Here is a 16,837-nt window from a genome sequence, read left to right as displayed (position 1 = left end):
CCTTCTCCAGAGGATCTTCCCGACCCAGGGATTGAACCGGGTCTCCTGCATTTGCAGGTGGATTCCTTACCATCTAAGCCACCAGAGAAGCCCAGAAATGGACAAAGCAAACCATCACTGGCTTGTTCTCTGTAAGAAAACCTGATTTCACTTTCCTCGTATGCTCGAAGGCTGTCGGGTACCAGGACTCCCGAGAATAATGCCTCCGAGTCCAGGTAGGAAATACACAAGGTGAGTTGGGGGCATCTTATATCACCAATGATTTCCCTGGTGGCTCAGATGGTAAAGCGTCTGACTACAATCCAGGAGACCCAGGTTCAATCCCTGGGTTGGGAAGATCCTCTGGAGAAGGAAATGGCAACCCACTCCAGTACTCTTGCCTGGAAAATCCCATGGACAGAGGAGCATGGTAGGCTACAGTCCATGGGGTCGCGAACAGTCAGACACGACTGAGCGACTTCACTTCACTTTATATCACCAATCGGCATGAAAGCCATCAAAGAGCGATTGTTCCATATGCAAAGGATCCTGGGGCTGATCACAAGGGCTGCCCCGATCTGCAATGATGCAAAGCAAGAACCCACATCAACAGTGATGGGAACCCAACAACACTCATCAAATATGGCACATCTCTGACTTCGTCTACTACAGAGAGAAGAGGAGAGAGAGAGAGACAGAGAGAGACACTCATGTATTACCTTTCGAGGAAACCAGAACACAGAGTCACTTTTCCAAAAATCAATTTTTGAAAACTAAAAAAAAATGCTTTCAATTTCTTGTTTTCCCATGTATTGTGTATTTCCGACTGTCTACACATTAGGTGGGCTTCCGTGGTGGCTCAGATGGTAAAGAATTTGCCTGCAATACAGGAGACACGGGTTTGATCTCTGGGTTGGGAAGACCCGTGGAGGAGGGAATGGCAACCCACTCCAGTGTTCTTGCCCGGAGAGTTCCACAGACTGAGGAGATTAGCAGGCTAGTCCATGGGGTCGCAAAGACTCGGACACGACTGAGCAAGTAAGCACAAGCAGAAGACATTAGAGGGAGGGATTATTTTTTTAAAGATTTTTTGATGTGGGTCATTTTTTTAAAAATCCAAATTTTTAAATTATTTATTTATTTTTTAAAATTTATTTTTTTGTTGTTGTTCAGTTGCTCAGTCATGTCTGACTCTCCGTGACACCATGGACTGCAGCACGCCAGGCCTCCCTGTCCATCACCAACTCCTGGACTTTACTCAGACTCATGTCCATCGAGTCGGTGATGCCATCCAACCATCTCATCCTCTGTCGTCCCCTTCTCCTCCTGCCTTTGATCCTTCCCAGCATCAGGGTCTTTTCTAATGAGTTGATGCTTTGCATCAGGTGGCCAAAGTATTGGAGTTTCAGCTTCAGCGTCAGTCCTTCCAATGAATATTCAAGGTTGATTTCATTTAAGGTTGACTGGTTGGATCTCCTTGCAGTCCAAGGGACTCTCAAGAGTCTTCTCCAACATCACACTTCAAAAGCATCAATTCTTTGGCACTCAGCTTTCTTTATGGTCTAACTCTTACATCCATACATGACTACTGGAAAAACCATAGCCTTGACTAGATGTTCTTGCCTGGAGAATCCTAGGGACGGCGGAGCCTGGTGAGCTGCCGTCTATGGGGTCGCACAGAGTCGGACACAACTGAAGCGACTTAGCATAGCATAGCATAGCATGACTAGATGGACCTTTGTTGGCAAAACAATGTCTCTGCTTTTTAATATGCTGTCATAACTTTCCTTCCAAGGAGTAAGCGTCTTTTAATTTCATGGCTGCAGTCACCATCTGCAGTGATTTTGGAGCCCAGAAAAATAAAGTTAGCCACTGTTTCCACTGTTTCCCCATCTATCTGTCATGAAGTGATGGGACCGGATGCCAAGAGCTTAGTTTTCTGAATGTTGAGCTTTAAGCCAACTTTTTCACTCTCCTCTCTCACTTTCATCAAGAGGCTCTTTAGTTCTTCGCTTTCTGCCGTAAGGGTGGTGTCATCTGCATATCTGAGGTTATTGATATTTCTCCCAGCAATCTTGATTCCAGCTTGTGTTTCTTCCAGCCCAGCATTTCTCAGGATGTACTGTGCATGTAAGTTAAATAAGCAGGGTGACAATATACAGTGTTGACGTACTCTTTTCCCAATTTGGAGCCAGTTTGTTGTTCCATGTCCAGTTCTAAGTGTTGCTTCTTGACCTGCATACAGGTTTCTCAAGAGGCAGATCAGGTGGTCTGGTATTCCCATCTCTTTAAAGAATTTTCCACATTTTGTTGTGATCCACACAATCAATGTTAGCACAGTCGATGAAGCAGAAGTAGGTGTTTTTTTCTGGAATTCTCTTGCTTTTTCTATGATTCAATGAATGTTAGCAATCTGATCTCTGGTTCCTCTGCCTTTTCTAAATCCACCTTGAACGACTGGAAGTTCTCTGTTCAGACACTGTTGAAGCCGGGCTTGGAGACTTTTGAGCATTACTATGCTAGCGTGTGAGGTGAGTGCAATTGTGTGGTTGTTTGAACATTTTTCGGCATTGCTGTTCTTTGGGATTGGGATGAAAACTGACCTTTTAAATTGAAGGATGATCGCTTTACAATATTGTGCTGGTTTCTGCCATACATCAGGGGACTCTTCTATATCTATGGATGTGGGTCATTTTTAAAGTCTTTGTTGAATCTGTTAGAATATTTGCTTCTGTTTTATGTTTTGGTTGTTTTGGTCCTCAAAGCATGTGGGATCTTAGTTCCCTGAGCAGGAGTTGGACACCCCCCCCCGCCCACTGCACTGGAAAGTGAAGTCACAACCACTCGACCACTAGGGAAGTCCTGAGAGAATTCGAGCTCAGAAATGCAGAATAAATTATGGAGTTGTACTTCTCCATGACTGAAACACAAGCAAACAAATCTGTGTGATGGTCATTTGGGAGTGCATGCGTTTTAAGTCGCTTCAGTCATGTCCGACTCTTTGGGACCCCATGGACTGTAGCCCGCCAGGCTCCTCTGTCCATGCGATTCTCCAGGCAAGAGTACTGGAGTGGGTTGCCATGCCCTCCTTCAAGGGATCTTCTCCACCCAGGGATCGAACCCACGTCTGACTGCATGTCCTGCACTGCAAATGGGTTCTTCATTCCCTGAGCCACCTTGGAAGCCATGATGATCATTTATGGGTGTTTAAACCACCCATGCACAAAGAAAGATGGGGGACTTTACAGAGACTGGAAAGGCTGGCTCTGCTAGCTACTACCAATAAGGCTCTAATTAAGGATGATGCACCAAAGCATGGACACTCTGACATCCTGCCCCACGTGGTGAAATGCAGCAGGAACGCTATTCAGTTTGAATTCATCCATAGCCTACTACAAGTTTGCGGGTCATGGGAGGGAGAGAGAACTGCGTCCCATGAATTCCATTCACCCCATCAGCTTGTGGGAGACACCGCGGCACAAGGACACCATTTCCAAAATAGCTGGCAAGTCACACAGTGCCTAAAGGGTTTAAAAGATAATTCATCAATGGATGGGTGGGTAAGCAGCACGAGGTCCATCCACAAAGTAGAATATTACGCGTCCATGAAAAGGAATGACGCTCTGACACAGGCCACAGCGTGAACACACAATACTCAGTGAGAGAAGCAGATGCAGAAGGACACACAGTGTTTGATCCTGTTTGTAGGAAATGTCCAGAAAAGGCAAGTCCACAGAGACAGAAGGTGGGTTCGTGGTGGCTAGGGGCTGTGGGAGGGGAGTGAGTAGATGGATGAGTGGATGGATGGACGGGTGGGTGGGTGGATGGATAATGTATAAACAGCATGGAGTCCCTGTACACAGTGGAATATTATGCAGCCATGAAAAGGAGTGAACCTCTGACATTGGCTAAAACGTGGATGGACCTTGAACACTCAAGGCTTGGGGAGAGAAGCAGACACAGAACACTCATTGGGTGATTCCATTTACAGGAGACAACCAGCCTCCCTCCTCTTCGTGGCTGTATACTATTCCCTTGCATTCATTTTTTTGGAAGGCACCTCTGATAAGTTCCTCTGCATCTGAGAGGCTCTGCCCGCTTGCAGGCAACACATCTGCCCAGTGTCATCACAAGTGCCATGGCCCCAGCCTCTCACCTTCTTCCTGTCCCCTCCTTGACATCCAAGTCGACCTTGAAGGCTTCACTCCACAGACCCCTGTCTGCTCTGGTGACATTTCTGGGCCAGAGCTTGGGGCCGGGAGGCAGGGAGAGCCTCACAAAACCGTGAGCAGGAGGAACTGAGGAATGTGTGGGCCATGTGTGGCTGAGGGCAGCTGCATGGCGACCCGCCGCAGCCTCTGGACGCCAGCACCCGGCTCACTGCTGCCCTGCGCTGCCCCCCGGCCCCACAGCATCTCATTATGGGAATTTATTTCCTCACTTTGTAGTCGGCAGAGCCCCCCATCCTAATTGTTTCTTCCATGTGTTGTAAATCTGTCTTCCATCCACTCAAACACGAAGCCGAGACCTAGCAATTTCCTCTCACTGCTGCCCTGGCTGGCGGAGTGGGTGTTGAAATAAAATGAAACATACGCGCGCGCACGCACACACACACACACACCCCTCCTTCCCTTCTCCCTAATGCCACTTGCCCCAGGAATTTTTAATATTCGGGCAGTATACCCTCTGCATGAGGTCATCCCAGCATCTAATTGGAACCGTGGGTCGGCAGGGCCAGCCCGCTGCCTCGCAGCTGGCGGGGTGCCACGGCCGGCCTGAGACTCAAAAAGACTTTAATTCCGTCATGCCTCATCTGCTTTTATACACTCCTTTGTGGCGAGTTCACAAACGCATGCTGAGGTTTCCATCCCGACGGGCCGGCTGGAAGATGGTCCCCGCCACCCAGCCCCCAGCTGGGGAGTTCTGTTCAAACCTGCGCCTCCTGTGTCCGCCACCCCATCACCTCTGTCTGCATCCCAAACTCCACCAGAAACTTGCTGCCTAACTTCTGCTGGGAATACATACACGTACTCGATTTTCAGGGGACTTCCCAGGTGGCGCCAGTGGTAAAGAGCCCACCTGTCAATGCAGGAGACATAAGCGACGTGGGTTCCATCCCTGGGTCAGGAAGATCCCCTGGAGGAGGGCATGTCCACCCACTCCAGGATTCTTGCCTGGAGAATCCCATGGACAGAGGAGCCTGGCGGGCTGCAGCCCGTGGGGTCGCAAAGAGTCCGACATGATTGAAGCGATGTAGCGTGCACACACGAGATTTCTTGGCTTTGGTTTAAACAAATATGCAACTTTGTCAGGGGCAGGCAGATTTGAAAATTGTTAGTTTTCTTTGCAGGTGTCTATGGCTGGACCTTACCTGGGCAGGAAGCTCAGTTGAAGCTAGATTTCAGGCAAACAGCACATGTCAATGCTGCATGTGTGTGCGTGAGTGTTGCACAAGATCAATTGTGTCTGACTCTTTCCAACCCTTGAGAATATAGCCCACCAGGCTCCTCCGTCCATGGGATTCTCCAGGCAAGAATCCTGGAGAGGGTAGCCTTTCCCTCCTCCAGGGGATCTTCCCCACCCAGGGATCGAACCCGAGTCTCTTGCGACTCCTGCCTTGGCAGGCGAGTTCTTCACCCCGCTGAGCCATCGGGGAAGCCTTTCACTTTGGACGTGCTGACCCTGAAAATTTCACTTCTGCTTTCCTGAAATTCACGTTCTGCCAATGATGCTGTTTCCCTGGCAAGCCCGATGCTCCGGCTCAGCCTTAAGGCACCATTTAGGCAGAGGCAGGGGGCCCCTGCCCGGTGGACATGGTGTGGGGCTTGGGACGGACAAGGTCTGACCTTCCATGGCTGTACCTGCGGACGTGTACACAGCAGGGTGAGCTGGAGGCACACCTGCGGACCAGTGTGTCCACTGGCTCGCGGACCTTACACTCGTCTGGGCTTCTTCCGGCATCCTTAGATCACAGCATGCTTTCCCGGTTTCCGTCAGGAGATATCCACCTCACGCCCAGCAGATCCATGCCACCAGTGCGTGCACACACACACACACACATCACTCACTACACAGCCACACTCACCACAGACACACCTCCACACACACATATATATCCCCACCACACACTCATATAGATACATATCCCCACCACAGACACACACACACCCCCTCAGTACACAGACCCACACTCACCACAGACACACCTCCACACACACATATATATCCCCACCACACACTCATATAGATACATATCCCCACCACAGACACACACACACCCCCTCAGTACACAGACCCACACTCACCACAGACACACCTCCACACACACATATATATCCCCACCACACACACATATAGATACATATCCCCACCACAGACACACACCCCCCCTCAGTACACAGACCCACACTCATCACAGACACATCTCCACACACACACACATCCCCTCTGCACACACATACATACATACACATACACAACCCCACTGCACGTGTGCGCACACACACACACAACCCTCACTACACAAACCCACACTCACCACAGATACATCCCTAACACACACATACATATTCCCACCTCACACACACACAGATATCCCCTTCACACACATATCACCACCATACACACACACACATATCCCCTACACACACACACATCCCCCCCACACACACAAATAACCGTCACTAGGCAGACCCACACTCACCACAGACACATCCTTAGCGCGCACACACACACACACACACACATATCCCCTCCACACACACGCACACACACACACACACACACTGTGCATCCAGCATGTGATTCTCAAATCCCTGACTTCACAGGGACGCCAGAGGCAAATCCTCCAGCCTCCAGACGATATGGACAGAATGACGACAAATTGTATAAATCTGTGCGAACTGCCTGCATGATGTCATGAGCTCCAGCTCTGCCCCTGAGCCAGCCGAGGGCGAGGCAGAAGGTTGGGCCAGGACTTGCTCGGAATTCCGTTGAGCCAATTACATCCAGTTTGCTTGAATGTATCACAGAGAGAAGCCCGCCGGTTGATCCCGGGCACATTAACACGTTTATTTTCCACCGGGATGGGACGGCACAGCACCTCGGGGCCTCTGGGAGACGCAGGGGGAGGGCCCCGCCTGTCCTGGGGGCCAGCTTTGATGCTGTTTCGGGTTTCGAGGTCCCGGGTGGAGGAATTCCAGAAGGGTCCCCCCAAGAGCGCCTGATGGGTGTCCACAGGGCAACAGAAGGACGTAGAATTCACCAGGAAGGCAAGAGGCTCAGAGTGCTTTGGAAACGAAGTTTAGCGGCCTCCAGTCAACACAGTTTGAGAACACTGGCCGTGAATGGGAAAGCCTGAGGATTCACACCACACTATTGCTGGGTGTGATTTGCTATTATTTTTCATATATTTGTTCATCAGTTGCAAGATGTGCTGGGCATAGGCATCCTGAGACAGAGGTAAAAATGCCCCCTCCCCCTCAAGCCTGACCCATGTATGGCCAGCTCTACTAAGAGGAAAGTAGAAAGCATTAGCCGCTCAGCCATGTCCGAGTCTTAGCGACCCTATAGAATGTAGCCTTCCAGGCTCCTCTGTCCATGGGATTCTCCAGGCAAGAATACTAGAGAGGGTTGCTATGCCCTCCTCCTGTAGGGTTGGGAAGATCCCCTGGAGAAGGGAATGGCTACCTACTCCAGTATTTTTATCTGGAGAATCCCATGGACAGAGGAGCCTGGTGGGCGACAGTCCACGGGGCCATCTAGCTAGCTAGCTAGCTTTCTATCTTCCCGGACAGAGGAGCCTGGTGGGCGACAGTCCACGGGGCCGTCTAGCTAGCTTTCTATCTTCCCACGCAGCTATGTATCAAACATCTATCAACTGATCGATCATCAATCATTTATCTTTCTATCTTATTGTCATGTATATATCTTTCATATCTATCCTGCATCAATCTGTCATCTGTCTTCTATGTCACTATTATCTGTCTTTTATGTTTCGTAGCATCTGTCTATCCATGTATCTAAACTTGTGTATCACCTATCTACCTATCATATTCTATCAACTAATCATCTAGATTTATCTATCTCTATCATCTATTTCATCTAATTTCTATCTGTCTATGGATCTATCATATCATTCCCTCTCTTTCTCTCTAAACACACACACATACACACAGAATTTCTATTTCTAAGGATCTAGGGAATATGTCTAATGATATAACCGCCCATTTCAGTTTGGTACCGATTATCTCCATAGTCAACACCATCAACTTAGCAGAAGTCATTTAAACACTTCAAAAACCTTTGAATGTCTGTTTTCCTAAGCTTAGATCTACAACCTTCTGGGATGTCAGTTTTGCAAAGCCCCACTTTGGGGAGCGTAGTCAAATGTTAGCCGATGAGTTGTGGAAACAGGTGGCTTCCACTTCAGATCAAACGTTCAGAAAGCATCAACCCCCGTGCTGGGTGCCGTTTTCCTCTGAAAAGGTCAGAAGGGGTCCCGGGGAAAATGCGCTTGTATATTTTTCATTGTTTGGACAAGAAATTGGGAACAGATTCAGTCTGTGACAGAGAATGTCTGAGTATATTTTTGAACAGAGGTTTATTTTAAAAAAAAAAAAGCAATAAAAAGCAGCAAAGTGGTCAGGCTGCTCCAATGGGGTGCCTGATGGGTGGTGTTGAGGCAACCGTGGACATGTCGAAAATGAATCTCGTCCTGGCCAGCAAAGGGAGCCATGCTCCACACACGTCTGCAGCTGTGCAGATGTTAAAACGTCTGTCACTTACTTTTAGGAGCACATTAAGAAGGGCTGTGAAACACTTCTCCTAGGCAAGCCAGCAACAGGATCTCTGGCAATCCCAGCCGGAGGCCTTCACTCCCACACCTCGCAAATAGACAGCCCCGTGCATGCAATTAACACGCTAATTTATGACAGAAACAGGTGTTACTGAGCCCAAGCTCGTCGACTCGCCATACAATAGGCCAGTAAAAACTGAGAGACATGTTGTTGGGGCAAGGAACAGAGCCTTTGTTCAAAAACTGGCCAGATCGAGAAGATGGTGCACTAGCGTCCCAAAGAATCTTCTTCCCCAAGACTGAATTCAGGCTTCTTCGATACAAAAAGGGGAGACAGTGTGGCTATTGTTGCAAACACTTCAGGGCTGGAATCCTTGGTTCTTGCAACTGTCCAAGTTGGTCAGGTCAAGACATTCCTGTAAACCTCCAACAAGACACATGTTATTCTTTGTTCTGCAACCTCTTATCCCTAGATGAATGGAAACTTGTTACACCTTTAATGATCAGAGCCTTGAGAATGGGCTCTTCTGTATATTTCAGGCTATAGGCAACATTCTTATCTTGTAGCAAAAGCAGTAGAATGTAAAGGTTGAAGTAACAGAAATATATTCCAATGTGAAGCCAGACTTGTTCTTCCCTTGTGATACAGGGAGGCAGACTTCCTGCAAGCACCTGCCCACAGACAAAGGTGGGAGATGCTCCTGTACCGCAGTCCGCAGATGTGCTCTCCAAGAAGACCAAAGGATGGTGCTCATTCCAGAGCTTTCTACCCTCTGTTCAGTTTCTGGGAAATTATTATCGTTTTCTCTTAAACCTCAGTTTTGCGGGGACTTCTCTGGTGGTCCAGCGGCTAAGACACTTCGCTGCCAGTGCAGGGAGCCCGGATTTGATACCTGGCCAGAACACTAGATCCCGCGTGCTTGCTAAGTTGCCTCAGTCGTGTCTGACTCTGTGACCCCATGGACTGTAACCTGCCAGGCTCCTCTGTCCATAGGACTCTCCAGGCAGGAATATTGGAGTGGGTTGCCATGCCTTTCAGTGGGTTGTGACTGGAGTGGGTGGCAAAGAGTTCCTCCAGGGGATCTTCCCAACCCAAGGATCGAACCTGCGTCTCTTACGTGTCCTGCATTGGCAAGCAGTTCTTTACCACTAGTGCCACCTGGGAAGCCCCTAGATCACACACGGCACAGCTAAAGATCACTCACACCTCAACGAAGATTGATGATCCCACATTCTGCAGCCAAGACCTGGGGCAGTCAAATAAAAATAAATAAATAAAATAAAAGCACTTCGTGTAGATGGTAGAGTCTCTATTACCTCCTAACCATGCCACCAATTCATGGAGATCGTAACGCCCATGATAGTTACTTTGGATGTGCGTTCATATCACTGCCCATTTGCCTGGAAAGCCCATATTGATGCATGCTGACAAGTGATACTGACCCAGCAGCTGAGAGAGAACACTTTCATCTGAAGATTCCTTGGCTATAGACTTAACCTGCAAATCCAGTCCCATGAATTCCCTGACTATTCTTGGTCTTTTCATGAGCCAGCACTGATTGGATCACGGACCTTCACTTCCCCAAAGCTACTCTTCATCACACGGACCTCGTTTCCAGTGGTCATGTACGGATGTGAGAGTTGGACGATGAACAAGCCTGAAAGCCAACAATTGATGCTTTTGAACTGTTGTTTGGAGAAGACTCTTGGGAATCCCTTGGACAGCAAGGAGATCAAACAAGTAACTCCGAAAGGAAATCAACCCTGAATACTCATTGGAAGGACTGATGCTGAAGCTGAAGCTCAAATACTTTGGCCACCTGATTCGAAGAACTGACTCATTGGAAAAGACCCTGATGCTGAGAAAGATTGAGGGTGGGAGGAGAAGCAGGCAACAGAGGATGAGATGGTTGGATGGCATCACTGACTCAATGGACATGAGTTTGAGCAAGCCCTGGGAGATGGTGAAGGACAGGGAAGGCTGATGTGCTGCATTCAGTCCATGGGGTCACAAAGAGTTGGACACGGCTTAGCAACTGGATGACAACAACAGCCCACACAAAGTTGCTAAAGTTGTCCACTTGGTTCTCCTCAACCTCCAGGTCAAGAAGGACTTTGGAGACAACACCGTCTCTATCTGGCTTGGTATAATGCTTGCAACACTGTGAATGCCACAAGACTTGGAAGCCTTTTCCAACCACTTCCATTTGGGGCTTAACCTGTTTGAGTAAACACACTCATCCTTTAAAACGTGGCTTGAAAAGTCCGTTTTGCTTCACAGATGATGAGGAATAAGCAAATAGGGATGCTTTGCCAAAACTCTCTGGAATCCATGAGCCTTGATCAATAGTCATGGTGTTTGTGATGCTGAAACTCACAGGGGCTCCAACCATCACTCTCTCATCCTCTGCAGGACCCAACAAGGAGCCCGTGAATGTTTCAGGTGGCATCTGTCATCGTTGTAAAATTGTAAGGACAATTTGTTGTTGTAATCCCATCTGACCCTTTGGCAACTCCATGGACCATAACCCACCAGGTTCCTCTGCCCATGGGATTTCCCAGGCAAAAATAACTGGTGTGGGTAGCCATTCCCTTCTCCAGGGGATCTTCCCGACCCAGGGATTGAAACCGCATCTTCTGCATTGGCAGGCAGATTCTTTACTGCTGAGCCATTGGTCACAAGGACAATAGTGTTCCTCTGATTCACAGTGCCTTTTATGGAGGAGGAACAGATAAGACGGTGGGTGAAGGGGACAGGATGGCTCAATAAGGCTCAATTTTTAGACTTAGAACTTGGGAGTCTCCCAAGCATCACAACTCACCCTCTGAATCGCCTTGGGCCATCCCCTTCTACGCCTCTGAAGTTCCTGAGCCTCTTCCTTAAAATGCCAGCGTGGTTCTCCGAAATGTCTCACGGTTGTCTGGGGACTAAGCTGAAATTTTTAACATGAAAGGGCTATATAAACACGAGTCCCTCAGTAGAAAGACAAGCATATCTTTTCTCCATAGCTGTGACTGTGACGTTTTCTTTCCAGATAACTTCAGGATGGAGATCATTTTGGGTGCATTAAGAAAAAAATATGTCCACTGAGGAAAATTCACTAGGATCCAGTTGCTTGTGGCTCACCGGTAAAGAATCTGCCTGCCAGTGCAGATTGGCAGACCCAGGTTCAGTCCCTGAGTGGGGAAGATCCCTTGGAGGAGGGCATGGCAACCCACTCCAGTGTTCTTGTCTGGAGAATTCCATGGACAGAGGAGCATGGCGGGCTGGAGTCCATGGGGTCACAAAGAGTTGGACAGGACTGAGCGACTAACACTTATACTTTTCCAGTATCAGCTTGGACACTTTATGATGGGCATCAATCATCAGACCTTTTCTTGTCTCCCGTGTCTCTCTGTAAAATGGAAATATGGTTCCACCCTCCCCCAGGCCATCAAAAAGGACTCAAGATACATGGTGCCTTGGGTCGTAGCTCAGTGATGACTCAATAAATGTTGTCCCGTTTCTCTTTTCTTTGTAAGCATCCACGTATGGCATTCAAGGAAATAAATCAAGACATTTTCCCCCCCAGAACCTTCAGTGTCTGATGAGAGTGGTGAGGAGGGGTCTTCACTTTTCTACCCATGAGTGGTGATTGCAAGGTCTTAGCTTCTTACTGACCAGCTTAAATTGATGACGGATTGACATGCAGAAAATACCAAGATTTCCTAAACTCATCGACGATAGCACCAACAACAAAACTTGACTCAAAAATGAGCAGGATGCAGTGGGCTCGGCTCGGTGCTCTGTGACGACCTGGAGGCCTGGGGTGGGAGGGGGAAGGGAGGCTCGAGAGGGAGGGGATATGTGCATACGTATGTCTGATTCTCAGGTTGTTGTGCAGAAGAAACTGATAGAACATTGTGAAACTACTACACTCCAACGCTATGCATGATGAGTCACTCCAGTCACGGCCGACTCTTTGAAACCCCATAGACTGTAGTCTGCCAGGCTTCTCTGTCTGTGAAATTTTCCAGGCAGGAATACTGGAGTGGGTTGCTATGCCCGCCTCTGGGCATCCATGAAGTAGCAGGTGTCAGAGTTCCCTTCCTTTTTCAGGCTGATTAATATTTCACTGTGTGGGTGGGTCACACTGTTTTTATCCATCCATTCATCCATGTGTACATGCATCTACCCAACCATCCATCCATCATCTATTCATCCATCTGTCATCCATTATCCATCTATCATACAACCATCATCCATCATCCATCAACCCATCCATCCACACATCCTTCCATCCATCTATCCATGCATCTACCCAACCATCCATCCATCAATCATCTATCCATCCATCATTCATCCATCATCCATCATTCCTTCGATCTGTCCATCCATCCATCCATCCACCCAACCATCCATTTATCCATCCACACATCCAGCCAGCCAGCCATTGATGGGCACTTAGGTTGCATTTATCTCTTGGCTCTTGTGAATAATGCTGCTGTGACCATAGGTGTACAGATAAATGTCCAAGTCCTCACTTATGCATCTACCCAACCATCCATCCATCATCCATTATCCATCATCTATCCATCCATCATCTATCCTCCAGCCAGCCAGCCAGCCAGCCACTAATGGGTACTTGGGTTGCATTTAAGTCTTGGGTCTCGTGATTAATGCCGCTGTGACCATAACTGTACAAATAAATGTCCAAGTCTCCACTGAGAATTCATACACCCAGAAGTACAGTGTCTGGATCATACGGTGGTTGTGTGTTTAGTCTTCTGAGGACAGTCCTCCTGTTTCTCACAGGGGCTGCTCCACGTTACATTCCCACCAGCAGTGCACAAAGGTGTCCCTTGCTCCATGCTCTCAATGTGGAGAACACTTCTTGTCTGATTTTGATTTTTTGGCGATAGCCATTCTGAATGGATGTGAAGTGGTATCTCACTGTGGTTTTGACTCGTATTTCTTTAATAACGAATGATGATGAGCACCTTTTTAGAAAATTATTGATTTGTAATTGGAGGATAATTTCTTTGCAGTATTGTGTTAGTTTCTGCCATACATCAACATGAATTGATAGATGTTCAGCATCTTTTCATGTGCTTCTTAGTTGTTTGCATATCTTCTTCTTCAGAGAAAGACAAATGCAGGTACTTTGCCCATTTTTTTGGTCTGTGTGTTCGTTTGGCTGTGTCGTGCAACTTTCGGAATCTTAACTCCCCGACAACCAGGGATCAAATCGACACCATCAGCCATGAAAGTTCACAGTCTGAACCAGTGGACTGCCAGGGAATTCCTATGTTGGTTTTGGTTTTTTTGTTTCCTATTTTTCGTCTTTTAATTTAATTATTGGAGTAGAGAGGCTTCCCAGGTGGCGATAGTGGTAAAGAACCCAGCTGCCCATACAGGAGACCTAAGAGAAGCATGTTCGATCCCTGGTCAGGAAGATCCCCTGGAGGAGGGCATGGCAACCCACTCCAGTGTTCTTGTCTGGAGAATCCTGTGGACAGAGGAGCCTGGCGGGCTGCAGTCCATGGGGTCGCGAAGAATCGGACGTGACTGAAGCGACTGAGCACGCACACCTACCACGTGGATGTACCTTGAGGACATGATGCCAAATGAAATGTCAGACACGCAAAAGGACTAATGGTGCAGGGTTTCACTTACAAGAGGTGCCCAGGAATCTTAAGATCCATAGAGACAAAAACTAGAAGACTGATCATCTGGGACAGGGGAGAGGCATGAAGAAATAGTATTTAATGGGGACAGAGTTTCACTTTGAGCAGACGAGAAATTTCTGGAGACGGATGGTGGGGAAGGTTACACAACAGTGTGAATGTTAACGCAGCTAAATTATACAGTTAAAGACAGTTCCAAGTGCTAAATTTTATGATATATTTTCTATACCATAAGGTATATTTTACAGGATATAATTGTGTGGTGCATTGAAAAAATGTTAAAATTAAATAAAGCATTAAGAAAAAGTGAGTGTATTTGTCCAGGTCGGAAAAATCGGGAAGGATCTCGGTTCTCTGCAAATAGCCTTCTGACTTGGCATTGTTGTTCCATTGCTAAATCATGTCCGACGCTTTGCGACCCCATGGACTGCAGCACGCCAGGCTTCCCTGTCCTTCACCATCTCCCGGAGTTTGCTCAAACTTATGTTCATTGAGTCGGTGATGCCATCCAACCATCTCATCCTCTGTCACCCCCTTCTCCTTCTGCCTTCAATCTTTCCCAGCATCAGGATCTTTTCCGATGAGCCAGCTCTTTACCTACAGAGCAAAATGGGAATAGGAATAAAAAAAAAGCCCAGAGAAGTGTCTCCCTTCTCACTTTCAGAACAGTCCAGATCTGATTTCTTCTACAAGACCCTCAACCCGCTGGTGTGGGATCTTCAAAGTCTGGAATCTAGTCTCTGGCCCATGTTTTTCTCCCAGTAAAACTCCTGGTCCCCATATAGGTGTTCACACTTGGAACTCCCTGCATCGTCGATGAACAGGGGGAATTTCTCACGCAGCCGCCTGTGTCTGTCCCCCGGACACCCTCCAGGGAGCGGATCCTGTGACCCCACAGGCATATGATGAAGCCCTCATCCCCAGAACGGCAGAATGGGACTGTATTTGAGATGGGAGTCTTTGTGAAGATGATCAATGCAGAATGAGGTCATTGGGGTGGGTTCTAATTCCACGTGATTGGGGTCCTTGTAAGAGGGGGAGATTGGTCACAGACAGGGGCGCAGAGGAGAAACCAAGAGGGGACCAAGGGAGGTGGTGGCATAATGGAGCCACAAGCCAAGGGACTGCATTCGCATCACCAACCTTCCTTCAGATCCTCCTCTTCCATCTCCCCTTCTCCACCCTCTCCTCTTCCCCCTCCTCCACCTTCTCCATCTCCTCCATCTCCTCCCTCATCTCCTCCTCCGCCCCCTCCCCCATCCCCTCCCCGTCCCCTCCCCCATCCCCTCCCCGTCCCCTCCCCATCCCTCCCCCATCCCCTCCCCCACCTCCTCCCCATCCCCTCCCCGTCTCCTCCCCATCCCCTCCCCATCCCCTCCCCCATCTCCTCCCCATCCCCTCCCCATCTCCTCCCCATCCCCTCCCCCATCTCCTCCCCATCCCCTCCCCATCCCCTCCCCCACCTCCTCCCCATCCCCTCCCCGTCTCCTCCCCATCCCCTCCCCATCCCCTCCCCCACCTCCTCCCCATCCCCTCCCCGTCTCCTCCCCATCCCCTCCCCATCCCCTCCCCCATCTCCTCCCCATCCCCTCCCCATCTCCTCCCCATCCCCTCCCCCATCTCCTCCCCATCCCCTCCCCATCTCCTCCCCATCCCCTCCCCCATCTCCTCCCCATCCCCTCCCCATCCCCTCCCCCATCTCCTCCCCCTTCCCCTCCCCATCCCCTCCCCATCTCCTCCCCATCCCCTCCCCCATCTCCTCCCCATCCCCTCCCCATCTCCTCCCCATCCCCTCCCCCATCTCCTCCCCATCCCCTCCCCATCTCCTCCCCCATCTCCTCCCCCTTCCCCTCCCCATCCCCTCCCCATCTCCTCCCCATCCCCTCCCCCATCTCCTCCCCATCCCCTCCCCATCTCCTCCCCATCCCCTCCCCCATCCCCTCCCCATCCCCTCCCCATCCCCTCCCCCATCTCCTCCCCATCCCCTCCCCCATCTCCTCTTCCATCTTCTCCTCCAACTCTTCCACCCCCTCTGTCTCCCCCTCTTGCTCCCACCTTTTGGAAATAGTGAGAATTTTTTTGAGTCTGACTTACCCCACTCCGGCACTTGTCTCCCCTACACCCTGGGGAGTCCCTTTCCTTCCAAGAGACGAGCCTGAGCTTGATCAGGCAGGGGATGCTCTCTCGGAGCAGCTGTTGGAGGGCCTTCCTGAGATGCTGCATAACTCCCCTTCATCAGCGCGCAGCAATCAACTTTTCAAAACCATCCCATATGTTGGAGCATGGAGCGGGGGGCCCCGGGTTACAGCCAGGACACAGGCCACACCGAGGTTAAGATCTGGATGCAATTACGGGCGGGATCCAGGCCTCTCCATAGTGCTTCAGGGACCACTT

General features: G+C 49.3%; 1 non-coding gene across 1 annotated transcript; it reads left to right on the top strand.

Moving 5' to 3' along the window:
* The first annotated feature begins 264 nt into the window (after positions 1-264).
* On the top strand, positions 265-336 carry TRNAC-ACA (transfer RNA cysteine (anticodon ACA)). Its single transcript has one exon. It is a non-coding gene; the product is annotated as a tRNA-Cys (tRNA).
* The last annotated feature ends 16,501 nt before the right edge of the window (positions 337-16,837 follow it).

This window comes from Giraffa tippelskirchi, chromosome Y (assembly GCF_054371585.1).
Source record: "Giraffa tippelskirchi isolate mGirTip1 chromosome Y, T2T-mGirTip1v1.2.pri, whole genome shotgun sequence".
Classification (NCBI taxonomy): Eukaryota; Metazoa; Chordata; class Mammalia; order Artiodactyla; family Giraffidae; genus Giraffa; species Giraffa tippelskirchi.
This window is presented reverse-complemented; position numbering and strand designations above follow the sequence as displayed.